Source organism: Bubalus bubalis, chromosome 24 (assembly GCF_019923935.1).
Source record: "Bubalus bubalis isolate 160015118507 breed Murrah chromosome 24, NDDB_SH_1, whole genome shotgun sequence".
NCBI classification, from domain to species: Eukaryota; Metazoa; Chordata; class Mammalia; order Artiodactyla; family Bovidae; genus Bubalus; species Bubalus bubalis.
In genome coordinates, this window is record NC_059180.1 from 409,080 (window position 1) to 421,407 (window position 12,328).

The window sequence follows — 12,328 nt, forward strand, 5'->3', positions numbered from 1 at the left end:
TGATGTCCCCGTTGCTTTCTGAGGAGAAATGGAGCCAGAAGCCTCGTCAAACTGCACCTGGGGTCCAGCCACGTCTTTTCGGTTGAGTCGCTGAAACGTGTTTAGCGTAAGCCAGTTTGAGCTGCACGTTTTGATACTTGCCCGATAAAACGTCAGAACTGAAACAAGCACTACCAGAATGACCTGGGGGGAAATGCATTCTTCAAGTCCTAGGTTTGTGCCTCAGTGAGAACGTCTTCGAGCCGACAGGGACTGTACTCCCAGCCCTCCGACTGGGCTCCCCTCCCACCGTCCTCCAGCACCCGAGATTTGGGAGGGGACGGGGCGGCGGTGCTGCTCACGGATGCCGTTGTCAGCTGGCAAGTGTCCCCTTCCGGTGACGCGCTGAGACCCAGCCGTGCCCCTCCGAGTACAAGCTCTGTACCCAAACACAACTGCGGGTCCTGACAAGGCGCCCGCGGGGCGCAGTCCGTGAAGAGCCCGCCGCACCTGTGAGCAGCATCCTTCCTGAAGGGAAAAAGAGGGCGGGAGAAGTGGGTGAGGCAGGAGTGCCCTTCCTTCTCACCACACCCTCTTTCCTGCCTTCGGGCCTGGGGTAGAGAGGGCTCCACCCACACACATACCTGGGCTTCTTGAAGAAGTGACTGATCCCAGGGCTAGGTCAGGGAAAGTCCGAGCATTGCCAGAAAAGTAAGGAATGGCTCCAAAAAGGATGGGGACTCAGGAGGCAACCTGAGGAGCTCCTAGTGGCCAAAGCTGGAACCATGTGACTGGCAAAATTAATAGCAAAACTGTTGGGTTGTGAGTTACAGAATAATGTAAATATCCACGAGTCCCTAGTGACATTAAAAATAAAAGAGAGAATTCTCGGGTGGGCCAGTGGCTAGAACTCCACACTCGCACTGCAGAGGGCCTGGGTTCAATCCCTGGTTGGGGAACTAAGATCGCACAAGCCATGTGGTGCAGCCAAAAAGAAAAAAGAATAAGTGAGGGAGGAAGGAGACAACAATGTTCCGATAGATGTAGTAGGAATGAGAGAAATAGAAAATCGACATTAGGCAAACACCACGGTAATACTTGTCCCAAACAAGAGCTACCGATGATTCCTCAGATTAACGGCCAAAAGTTTTGAGACAGCTTATTACTCAAATAACTCCCCCAAGATATTTTTTAATTACAAAGGGATTAGTAGTAACTTCATGGTGGAGAAACTTGACCAAAACACCTTAACCAAGTGATGACGGTATAAGATAGAACACTGTTGACATTGAGAAATGAGACAGAGTACATGGGAACCCCATACCATACAAAATACAGGGAGTGAAGATGAACTCACTGCTCTCGTGGGCCAGGTGAGCAAGGGACCTTCAGAACTGGGGCTAACCCTGGCGTCTCAGAGCGGCTGGGGTGGATGGCCTTCTGTGGAATCTCTGCTGCCCAACCTGTCTCCACTGGCTTGGCAGGTATGAATGCCGTGAGCAGGGACAAACTTGGCAACTTGGAGGAACAGCAAGGAGGCAGGACAGGAGCTTACAGATGAGTGAGAGGAGGACGGTAAGAGGTGAGATCAGACATACAGCGTGAGTCAGACCATCAGGACCACAGCAGGTGAGGGTAGGGAACATATTCTCCCCTACCCCTTCATGTCTCCTCCCATGACCTTTTTATTATAATTCTGTTATTCTTGTACGTTTTCCTTGAGTACCTGTGTGGCATTAATACACAATCCTTAAACCTCTGTATCTTGTCCCAAGAGCTTTGGATGGCATGGTATTCTTTCCCCTCAACGGAAGACAGGTCCTGTCCTTTCCTCTGCCTCTCCCACCTCCATCACCTTCCATCACCCAAACTTTTGCTTGAGTATTGTCAGGATTGGTCTTTACAGTTTGAATGGGTTGAAAATGCTTTTTCGTGCTTTGCTTGTAGATTGTAGAAGCTCCCAAAGCTTGTCTTTTCCCCTGGAGTTGTCCGTCTCCGAGCCCCAGTCTCTGTGCAGACCTGCTGCCTGGCTGTCTGGGCAGACATCACGCGTGACCCACCAGTCCCTTGCTTTCCCTGTACTTGGTTCCAGCTTCATATGCTGAAGTACATTTTAACCATGTCCTCAGAAGGGGATGTCTTTCTGTATCTAAAAAAGGCTTTTAATTTGCACTCATAACTTGGCATCAGTTTCTAGATCCCAAATTTTTCCTCAGCATTTTGAGGGCCCAGCTCTGTCATTATCTCACAGTTGACAGTTTGATAGTCATTCCTTTGGCGGAGTCACGAGTTTTATCTTCAGATGCTTCTGAAACCTCTATCCCTAATACTCGGACATTTCACAAGAACAGGTCTAAATGGGGATCTTTTTATTCATTCACCCTTCTCTGTGCTCAAGGGGACCTTCCATTTTCTAGTTTTTTGTTTGTATTTAAGAACTTTCTTTCCATTTTCTCTATTCTCTTCTTCTGGAACTTCTGTGTATGTGAAGGTAAACATCCTGGACACATCCCCCACGATTCCATCATTTCTTACCTATTTTTTCTCCTCTGCCTCTTCTTTTTGGGTCATTTCTTCTGTGTCCTAAGACAATTTTTTTACTTTATTTTCTAAGTATCTTATTGATCTTTTTATTTTTTACCATTTACCTTTTAAGTCTCTTTTTCCATAAATAAACTTTACTGAGGTTTAATTTATATACGGAGAAGGCAATGGCAAGCCACTTCAGTACTCTTGCCTGGAAAATCCCATGGACGGAGGAGCCTGGTAGGCTGCAGTCCATGGGGTTGCGAAGAGTCGGATGTGACTGAGCGACTTCACTTTCACTTTTCACTGTCACACAATGGAGAAGGAAATGGCAACCCACTCCAGTGTTCTTGCCTGGAGAATCCCAGGGACGCGGGAGCCTGGTGGGCTGCCGTCTATGGGGTCGCACAGGGTCGGACACGACTGATGCGACTTAGCAGCAGCAGCAATTTATATATAATGAAATGGTCCCATTTTTAAGTGTGTATTTTGATGAGTTTTGACAAATACATACAACTGTGTAATCACATCACAGTCAAGGTATAGAACATTTCCCCAAAGTTTTCTTGGTCCCCTTCCCAGTCAAACCCCACCCCATACACAGGTCCTGGGAAGTTCCTGATCAGATTTCTGTCATTATAGATTACAGTATCATTTCTTTATTGTCATGCTCAGCGTGTGTTTTTGAGACTTACCCGTGTTTTTGTGTGTATCAGTTGTTCATTCCATTTTTCTTGCTGAGTCATATCCCATTGTATCATAGTTTTTTATCTGTTCATCAGCTGAGGGACATTTGGGTTTATCCAGTTCAGTTTTGAATAATAGCGGCTGCTGCTGCTAAGTCGCTTCAGTCGTGTCCGACTCTGTCGTGACCCCATAGACGGCAGCCCACCAGGCTCCACCGTCCCTGGGATTCTCCAGGCTAGAACACTGGAGTGGGTTGCCATTTCCTTCTCCAATGCATGAAAGTGAAAAGTGAAAGTGAAGTTGCTCAGTCATGTCCGACTCTTAGCGACCTCATGAACTGCAGCCCACCAGGCTCCTCCGTCCATGGGATTTTCCAGGCAAGAGGACTGGAGTGGGTTGCCATTGCCTTCTCTGGAATAATGGCTAAAGACATTCATTTACAAGCCTCTGTGTGAACATACATCTGTATATCGCCTGAGTAAATACCGAAGGGCGGAATCACTGGATGGCCTGTTAAGTGTATGTTTAACTCTATAATAAACTGCTGACCTCTTTCCCAAAGTAGTTGTACCACTTGATGGTCCCACCAGAAATGCACGAGAGTTCCATTGCCTCTGAATCTTTCTCATCACTCAGTGGGGTCAGAACTTACTTAGTTACTCCAGGTAACTTAGTTTCCTTGACAGGCCTCTCTCCTAAATGGAAAGGTTGAGGGAGTGTCCTGTCTGAGGGTCAGTGTTATCAGGAAGAGCCCCACCCTCTCTAAAAGCAGTCTGCTTGGTTTCTCTAAGAAGAGAAGCCTGGCCTTGGGACCGAGGCGCCAGGCCAGCTGCCAGCTGTTCTGTGGCCTGGGTTTGTGAGGGAACAGTTGTTCATCCCTGGACCTCGGGTAATCCCCAGTGCCAGCCCCACCTGCCCTGAGCCTCAGAGACCAGGACAGACAAGCCCCCGCCTCTGCGCAGCGCTCCTATTCTGGGATGCTGCTCCCTGTGCCCACACTTCCCCAAATTTGTTGAATGCTCTCATCTCCTGTCCCCACCCACTGCCTTTCTGTGCTTCTCCGCTAACCCTTTCAATGAAGCCTTTGGTGAGAAGAGAAGCTGCCTGTGCTCAGTTCTTCTCTGCACTGAGACCTCTGTGGGCAGAGACCAATGTCCAGGGGCATGCGTGTGAGGTGCAGGAGCAGACCTCCAAAGGGCATATACGGGGCGCGCACTTTATGTTAATAAAAACACATGCATGTGCACAGGGCGCGACAGGATAGACAGGAGAGCGTTTGTGAGAGCTCTCTCTGGGTGATGGGGTTAACGTGGCCTATGGGCTTGTAAAAATTTTTAAACACGTTTTCTAAACTGTGGTCGTCAGTGTGGCTGCTTGTATAGTGTCTGAAGGGGAGAGTCACATGGATCTGATCTGGATTTTCAGATGGACAGGGCGGAAGGCACAGGTGGGGACTGACCTCAAGTCCCGGGTGTGACAGGAAAGTTCTTGTAAACCAGCCACAACTTCATTGTCTCCCCAAGACCACAGACAGTCTGGGGCCGCTGTGTGAGCTCGGGGACACGTCCCTTCATGCCCTATGGAGCTGAGTAAAGTGACATTTCCACATTCTGAGATCAGAAGTAAGACTATGCTAAGAAATGTGCCTCCTGCCCTGACAGAGGAGAGCTGACCCTTCACCTCTCACCCCAAGGAGACTTTCCACGGGCTGCCTAAGAACCGCACAATTTGGGACCAAAACACTGTTGTTGCAGCTCTTAGCTACTTTGATTGGAAGTAAGGAGTTTCAAATCTTTTTTCTAAGATTCACTGCTTTTGGCTGTAGGTCTGCTTGCTGCACAGGCTTTTCTCTGGTTCCGTCAAGTGCAGCTGTTGTGATGCGTGCATTTCTCATTGCAGAGGCTCCTCTTGTGGTGGGGACGGGCTCTAGCCACGTGGGCTCCATCCCTGGGCTACAGGGGCTTAATTGCTCCGTGGCATGTGGGTCTTTCCAGGCCAGGGATCGAACCAGTGTCCCTTGCATTGTAAGGCAGGTTCTTAACCACTAGGTCACCAGGGAAGCCCTATTTTAATTAGTTTTTATTTTCTAATTCTGAATTTTTATTTACTCCTTTCTTTTTGTCTGCATCGGGTCTTAGGAGCGCCGTGCAGGCTCTTCACTGTGGTGCTCGGGCATCTCTCTAGCTGCCCCGCGGCACATGGGGTCCTAGTTCCCTGACCAGGGGTCAAACCGGCATCCCTGGCATCCCCTGCATCGGAAGGCAGATTATTAACCACTGGACCACCAGGGAAGTCCCAGATCGTCCTCTTGACGTCTGGGAAGTTTAACGAGACCGTTGGGATCTGGCCCACAGACAAACCCAGCTGTGCTTTCCGTCTGCGTGTTTGCTGCTAGTGCAAAGGTGGGTCTGGCAAGCTCCATCAGTCAGTGATCTTTCCAAGGAAACGAACAGACCTTAGCTGCTAAATGGCCTCCGAGCCCGTGTACACAACCCTGCGAATAAAGGTGAGCCCTGCTTACCTGATACTGGGCTTTTCATAAGGAAGGTTGGCTCGCCTTTCACTTTCCTCAGAACGTGCAGTAACAAGATTTCTGACTTTACAGAAATGGAAGCAGAAGCCTCTTAAGATACTCCCCACAAGAAACCTGTCCTTGTTGTGTTCAGAGAAAAGACATTCGCATGCTGGTCTGCCGTCAAAGCTTCTCTCTCAGAGCTGACAGAGGAGTGCCCGCCTCTGGTCTGGAAATTCATCAGGGATGAGACCGGAGAGACAGTCTGCCCGAAGACAGAGCTTTATGTGCTTCTCTCCAGCCTTTGAAGGGCCTCTGACGAGGCCACAAGCGGATGGACTGGCTGCAGCTGGCTGCGCGACGCTCCTTGCAATTCATGACAGTGACCCGGGAACAGATGCTGTATGACAACAGAACTCAAGACTCCTGCTGGGACTCCCCATTTCAGTCCCCGAGGAGGAGAGGCTCACCTGCCATGGCTTCCAGTGCGCTTCGGGCGTTCAAGAATGGACATGTGGACATGGGAGCATGTGAGATAAACGCACAGATGCAAAGGGCCTGACGCTAAACAGCCAGTCATCAGCACATGCCTGCAGCTACCAGGCAGGTGGGCGCTTTCTACAGCCCTCCACAAGTCCTGACCCTGGTGCTACAGGGGCGTCACTGTCACGCGAGTGAGGCTGGAGTCGGGGTGTCATGGCTTCAGAACAGCGCTGCTGCTCAGCGCGCGGTGTATGTTCATCTGTGTGTTTTCCTGCCGCAAGAAAGAAGGGCATCCGCAGAGTCGAGTCCAGAGAAATGTTGTTAGGGACAGGTGGAGGGAAGGCCTCCTGCTCACCAGGACAGAAGGACTCACGTTTTCGCCCATCAATTAGCCCTGCTGCGTTTGCAGTCTCCTCTACATTAAAAACGATACAGATACTGATAAACACATGAACAGGGGTGAATCTCCAGGGAATTTTGCCGGGCTTAAAAAGCCAACCTCAAAAGGTGACACACCATAGGATACCATTTATACATTTTTGAAATGACAAAATTTTAGAAAAAGAGGGCAGGCTAGTGGTTTCCAGAGGCCAGGTACAGAGGTAGAAAGGGGGGTGAGGGCTGCAGAGGGTGCAGGAGAGACCCCCAGGAAGCTGAAACCTCCCAGGAGCTTCACGCCTGGTCACCCAAGCCTGGATGCCTGGACACCTGATGCCTGTGCCCGCACTTGGAGTGGCCTCGGCTTCCCGGGGCCCTATTTTCAAGCTGCCCTTCCCCCTCGGGACACGCTGAAGCCCCCAAGCAGGTGAATTCTATAATCAATGGGAGGATTTCTTCCATGGGAAGTAGCTTTCCAGATGCCACAAATTGTACTAAAGTTCATGTAACATTTGCCATCTCAACCGCTGCTCAGTGTCCAGTTCAGAGGTGTCTACAACATTCACGCCGTTGTGCAACCATCACCACTGTCTGTCTCCAGAACTTTCTCGCCTTCCCAGAGACCCTGTCTCCATTAAATACTAACCCCACCCCCTCCCTCAGTCCCCGGTGCCCAACCTCCTCCTTCCTGTCTCTGGGACCCTGACTGCTCCAGGGACCCTCCACAGGCCCGCACGTGCTCGCTGCTGTCCAGTCTGACTGCTGCCAGTGTGGTGGGGGTAGCGTGGTATGGAGTTGCCTGCGTTTGCATTTCACTGGCTACTAATGGGCTGCAGCAGCTCTTCGTGTCCCTGTCATGCGTTGACGTTCCTGTCTCTGTGCATTGCCTGTTCCCACTCTCTGCCATTTTCCTCTTGCCTTTCTCTTTCCTTTGCTGAGTTGCAGGAGGTTCTTGTATATTCTAACCAGTCATAACTCCTGGTCTGTTTTAAAGACAGCAGATATCTTCTGACCTGTTATCTGACCGATGACTTGTTCGCGGTATCTTTTGCTGAACAGACATCTTTCACTTTGATGGAGTCAGACCCATCAATGTTTCGCCATAAGGTCTGTGCTTTGGAGGTTTGAGAAACGCTGCCCCACCCTGGGAAAACAGCTTCCTTCAGTCTCTTCTTTCAATGTCTTAGTGCTCCTTCTCATTTGGGTTGTCACTCATCTGGAATCTAGTTTTATTTTTAAAATTTTTTCTTTAAAAATGAAATTTCAATGAGGAAGGATGGCAAGATATTCATAGTTGTTAATTTAGGATGGAGTCATTATCCTAAAGTACAAGTCATTATCCTACAGTACAGATCAGATCAGTTGCTCAGTCGTGTCCGACTCTTTGCGACCCCATGAATCGCAGTACACCAGGCCTCCCTGTCCATCACCAACTCCCGGAGTTCACCCAGACTCACATCCATCGAGTCAGTGATGCCATCCAGCCATCTCATCCTCTGTTGTCCCCTTCTCCTCCTGCCCCCAATCCCTCCCAGCATCAGAGTCTTTTCCAATGAGTCAACTCTTCGCATGAGGTGGCCAAAGTACTGGAGTTTCAGCTTTAGCATCATTCCTTCCAAAGAAATCCCAGGGCTGATCTCCTTCAGAATGACTGGTTGGATCTCCTTGCAGTCCAAGGGACTCTCAAGAGTCTTCTCCAACACACTTCAAAAGCATCAATTCTTGGGCACTCAGCCTTCTTCACAGTCCAACTCTCACATCCATACATGACCACAGGAAAAACCATAGCCTTGACTAGATGGACCTTTGTTGGCAAAGTAATGTCTCTGCTTTTCAATATGCTATCTAGGTTGGTCATAACTTTCCTTCCAAGGAGTAAGCATCTTTTAATTTCATGGCTGCAGTCACCATCTGCAGTGATTTTGGAGCCCAAAAAAATAAAGTCTGACTCTGTTTCCACTGTTTCCCCATCTATTTCCCATGAAGTGGTGGGACCAGATGCCATGATCTTCATTTTCTGAATATTGAGCTTTAAGCCAACTTTTTCACTCTCCACTTTCACTTTCATCAAGAGGCTTTTGAGTTCCTCTTCACTTTCTGCCATAAGGGTGGTGTCATCTGCATATTTGAGGTTATTGATATTTCTCCCGGCAATCTTGATTCCAGCTTGTGCTTCTTCCAGCCCAGCATTTCTCATGATGTACTCTGGATATAAGTTAAATAAACAGGGTGACAATATACAGCCTTGACGTACTCCTTTTCCTATTTGGAACCACTTGTTGTTCCATGTCCAGTTCTAACTGTTGCTTCCTGACCTGCATACAGATTTCTCAAGAGGCAGATCAGGTGTTCTGGTATTCTCATCTCTTTCAGAATTTTCCACAGTTTATTGTGATCCACACAGTCAAAGGCTTTGACATAGTCAATAAAGCAGAAATAGATGTTTTTCTGGAACTCTCTTGCTTTTACCATGATCCAGCGGATGTTGGCAGTTTAATCTCTGGTTCCTCTGCCTTTTCTAAAACCAGCTTGAACATCAGGAAGTTCACAGTTCACATATTGCTGAAGCCTGGCTTGGAGAATTTTGAGCATTACTTTTCTAGCATGTGAGATGAGTGCAATTGTGCAGTAGTTTGAGCATTCTTTGGCATTGCCTTTCTTTGGGATTGGAATGAAAACGGACCTTTTCCAGTCCTGTGGCCACTGCTGAGTTTTCCAAATGTGCTGGCATATTGAGTGCAGCACTTTCACAGCATCATCTTTCAGGATTTGGAATAGCTCAACTGGAAAAGTACAAGTCTGTACTTTTTCCATAGTTTAACATTTAGAAACTTTTAAAATTTCTAAAAATTTCCCAGTATTTTGTGCAAAATACAGGTAAACTCAAGCAAGAAAAGGAAAACAATCTACGATGCCCCGATGCCCCTACTTGGATAGAATCGCTGGCAACAGTTTTCTGTGTCCTGTGTGTGTCTACACACACATGGAATCAGAGAAGCTGCCTTTTTCAGTTACAGTGTATCATTTCCTGAGCACCTTTCACACCCTGGTCTCTGCACAGATATGACCCTGTGAACACTGTTTTCTGAACTGGCTTTGTTTTTGGAGCTGTTTCTTCCCTCCCTTAATCTGACTATAAGACATCAGGGCCTTCCCTGGTGGCTTAGTGGTAAAGAATCTGCCTGACAATGCAGGAGACACGAGTTCAACCCCTGATCCAGGAAGCTCCCCCAAGCAACTGAGCCCGAGCGCCACAACCACGAAGCCTCTGCTCTGGAGCCAGACGCTGCAACTACTGAAGTCCGTGCTCCTCAGAGCCCGCGCTCTGCAGCAAGGGGAGCCACCGCAATGAGGAGCCCGCACACTGCAACTAGAGGAAAGCCGGCATAGAAACAAAGACCCAGCACGGCCAAAAATCAAAATGAATAAAGGTTCCAGGTCAACTTCCCTCACTGTGATCCTCTCACACTGACTGAAGCATCCCCCCTCCCCATCTAGAAACCAGTGTTTCCACCCGTTTTGCTTTTTTCAGTTCAGTTCAGTCACTCAGTCCTGTCCAAATCTGCGACCCCATGGACTGCAGCACACCAGGCTTCCCTGTCCATCACCAACTCCCGGAGCTTGCTCAAGGTCATGTCCATTGAGTCAGTGATGCCACTCAACCATCTCATCCTCTGTCATCCCCTTCTCCTCCTTCCTTCAATCTTTTCCAGCATCAAAGGAGTCACTTCTTCACATCACATGGCCAAAGTATTGGAGTTTCAGCTTCAGCATCATTCCTTCCAGTCAATATTCAGAACCAATTTCCTTTAGGATGGACTGGTTGGATCTCCTTGCAGTCCAAGGGACTCTCAAGAGTCTTCTCCAACACCACAGTTCAAAAGCAACAATTCTTTCGGCGCTCAGCTTTCTTCACAGTCCAACTCTCACATCCATACATGACCACTGGAAAAACCATAGCTTTGACTAAATGGACCACTGTAGGCAAAGTAATGTCTCTGCTTTTTAATATGCTGTCTAGGTTGGTCATAGCTTTTCTTCCAAGGAGCAAGCGTCTTTTAATTTCATGGCTGCAGTCACCATCTGTAGTGATTTTGGAGCCCAAAAAAATAAAGTCTGACACTGTTTCCATTGATTCCCCATCTATTTGCCATGAAGTGATGGGACCAGATGCCATGATCTTAGTTTTCTGAATGTTGAGCTTTAAGCCAACTTTTTCACTCTCCTCTTTCATCAAGAGGCTCTTTAGTTCTTCTTCACTTTCTGCCATAATGGTGGTGTCATCTGCATATCTGAGGTTACTGATATTTCTCGTGGCAATCTTGATTCCAGCTTGTGTTTCATCCAGCCCGGCATTTCACATGATGTACTCTGCATATAAGTTAAATAAGCAGGGTGACAATACACAGCCTTGACGTACTCCTTTCCCGATTTGGAACCCGTCTGTTGCTCCATGTCCAGTTCTAACTGTTGCGTCCTGACCTGCAGACAGATTTCTCAGGAGGCAGATAAGGTGGTCTGGTATTCCCATCTCTTGAAGAATTTTCCACATTTTGTTGTGATCCACACAGTCAAAGGCTTTGGCATAATCAATAAAGGAGAAGTAGATGTTTTTCTGGAACTCTCTTGCTTTTTTGATAATCCAGTGGATGTTGGCAATTTGATCTCTGGTTCCTCTGCTTTTTTGAATTGTGAATTCTTGTTCTGTGAGCATAAGACACATACTCAAACACACGTGTTACACATGGCTCTTCCCCCTGGAATATAGGTATCAGGTGGGCAGCAAATTTGATTTTCAGTGGTGGATCCCAGCCCCTACTAAGTATGGGCACACAGTAGGCACCCAGTAAACACGTTAACTTAATGCAATCCCAAGAGAAGGGAGACTGGGGGTAAGCACCCAAGGAGCTGTCTAGGTGGGCACACTGGAGACACAGGTGGGTGGGGTGAGTGGGGAAGACTTCTTGGAGGAAGAGGCCTGCAGAGGAAAGTGGAAAGCGGGGGAGACAAGGCCAGCACAGCGAGAGGGGAGGACTCCCATGGCCCCCGACAGCGCCCGCGGAGAAGCCTGCTCCAGCTTGGGCCTCGACTCCGAGGAGCAGGGCTGGGTGCTCTACAGGCCTCTGCAGCTGCGCTGAAGGGCGCAGGGCAGCTGCGGTGCAAGGTGGGCTCCCTCACGCCCACAGGCTGATACCCACCAGCCGAAACACAACTAGACAAGCCGCAAGGGGGACACAGTCCCTCCAGGGAAGACCTCAAGGCGTGTGCCTGAGTTGGCACCAGGGGCTCTGTCCCCGGTTTCGGCCTCCTTCCACCAGGGATCTGTCCCTGGTTCCACAGCCCACCCCCACCAGTTGGAGGAGAAAGGAGCGGAGTCCTGCGTTCCCCCATCGCTGGGGCCTGAGGTGGGGGCTGTCAGCGCTGCTTCCGCCCTCAGGGGCCGCCTGTTTTCTCTTTCACTGTGGAGTGTTTCCGTTGTTTTAGGCTGGGAACATTTTCCTGTCCCCCACCCCTACGCTGCGCTCCCCGCTCCCCAGCCTGGAGGTCTGCATGGTGAGCACGAGGCTGAGGGCAGTAGGGGCGGGGCCCAGGATGGGAAGCAGGGCCTTCTACTCTCTCCCTCTGACCTGACGGGTGGGGGCTTACCTGTCAGGACCCTCAGGATTTTGCGAGCTCCCTTTCATTAGGTACTGGGGGTTCCACAGAGCCCCACCAGCACCTTTTCCCCTCCTTTGGCCTTATGGCATGTGGGTTTGCATCCTT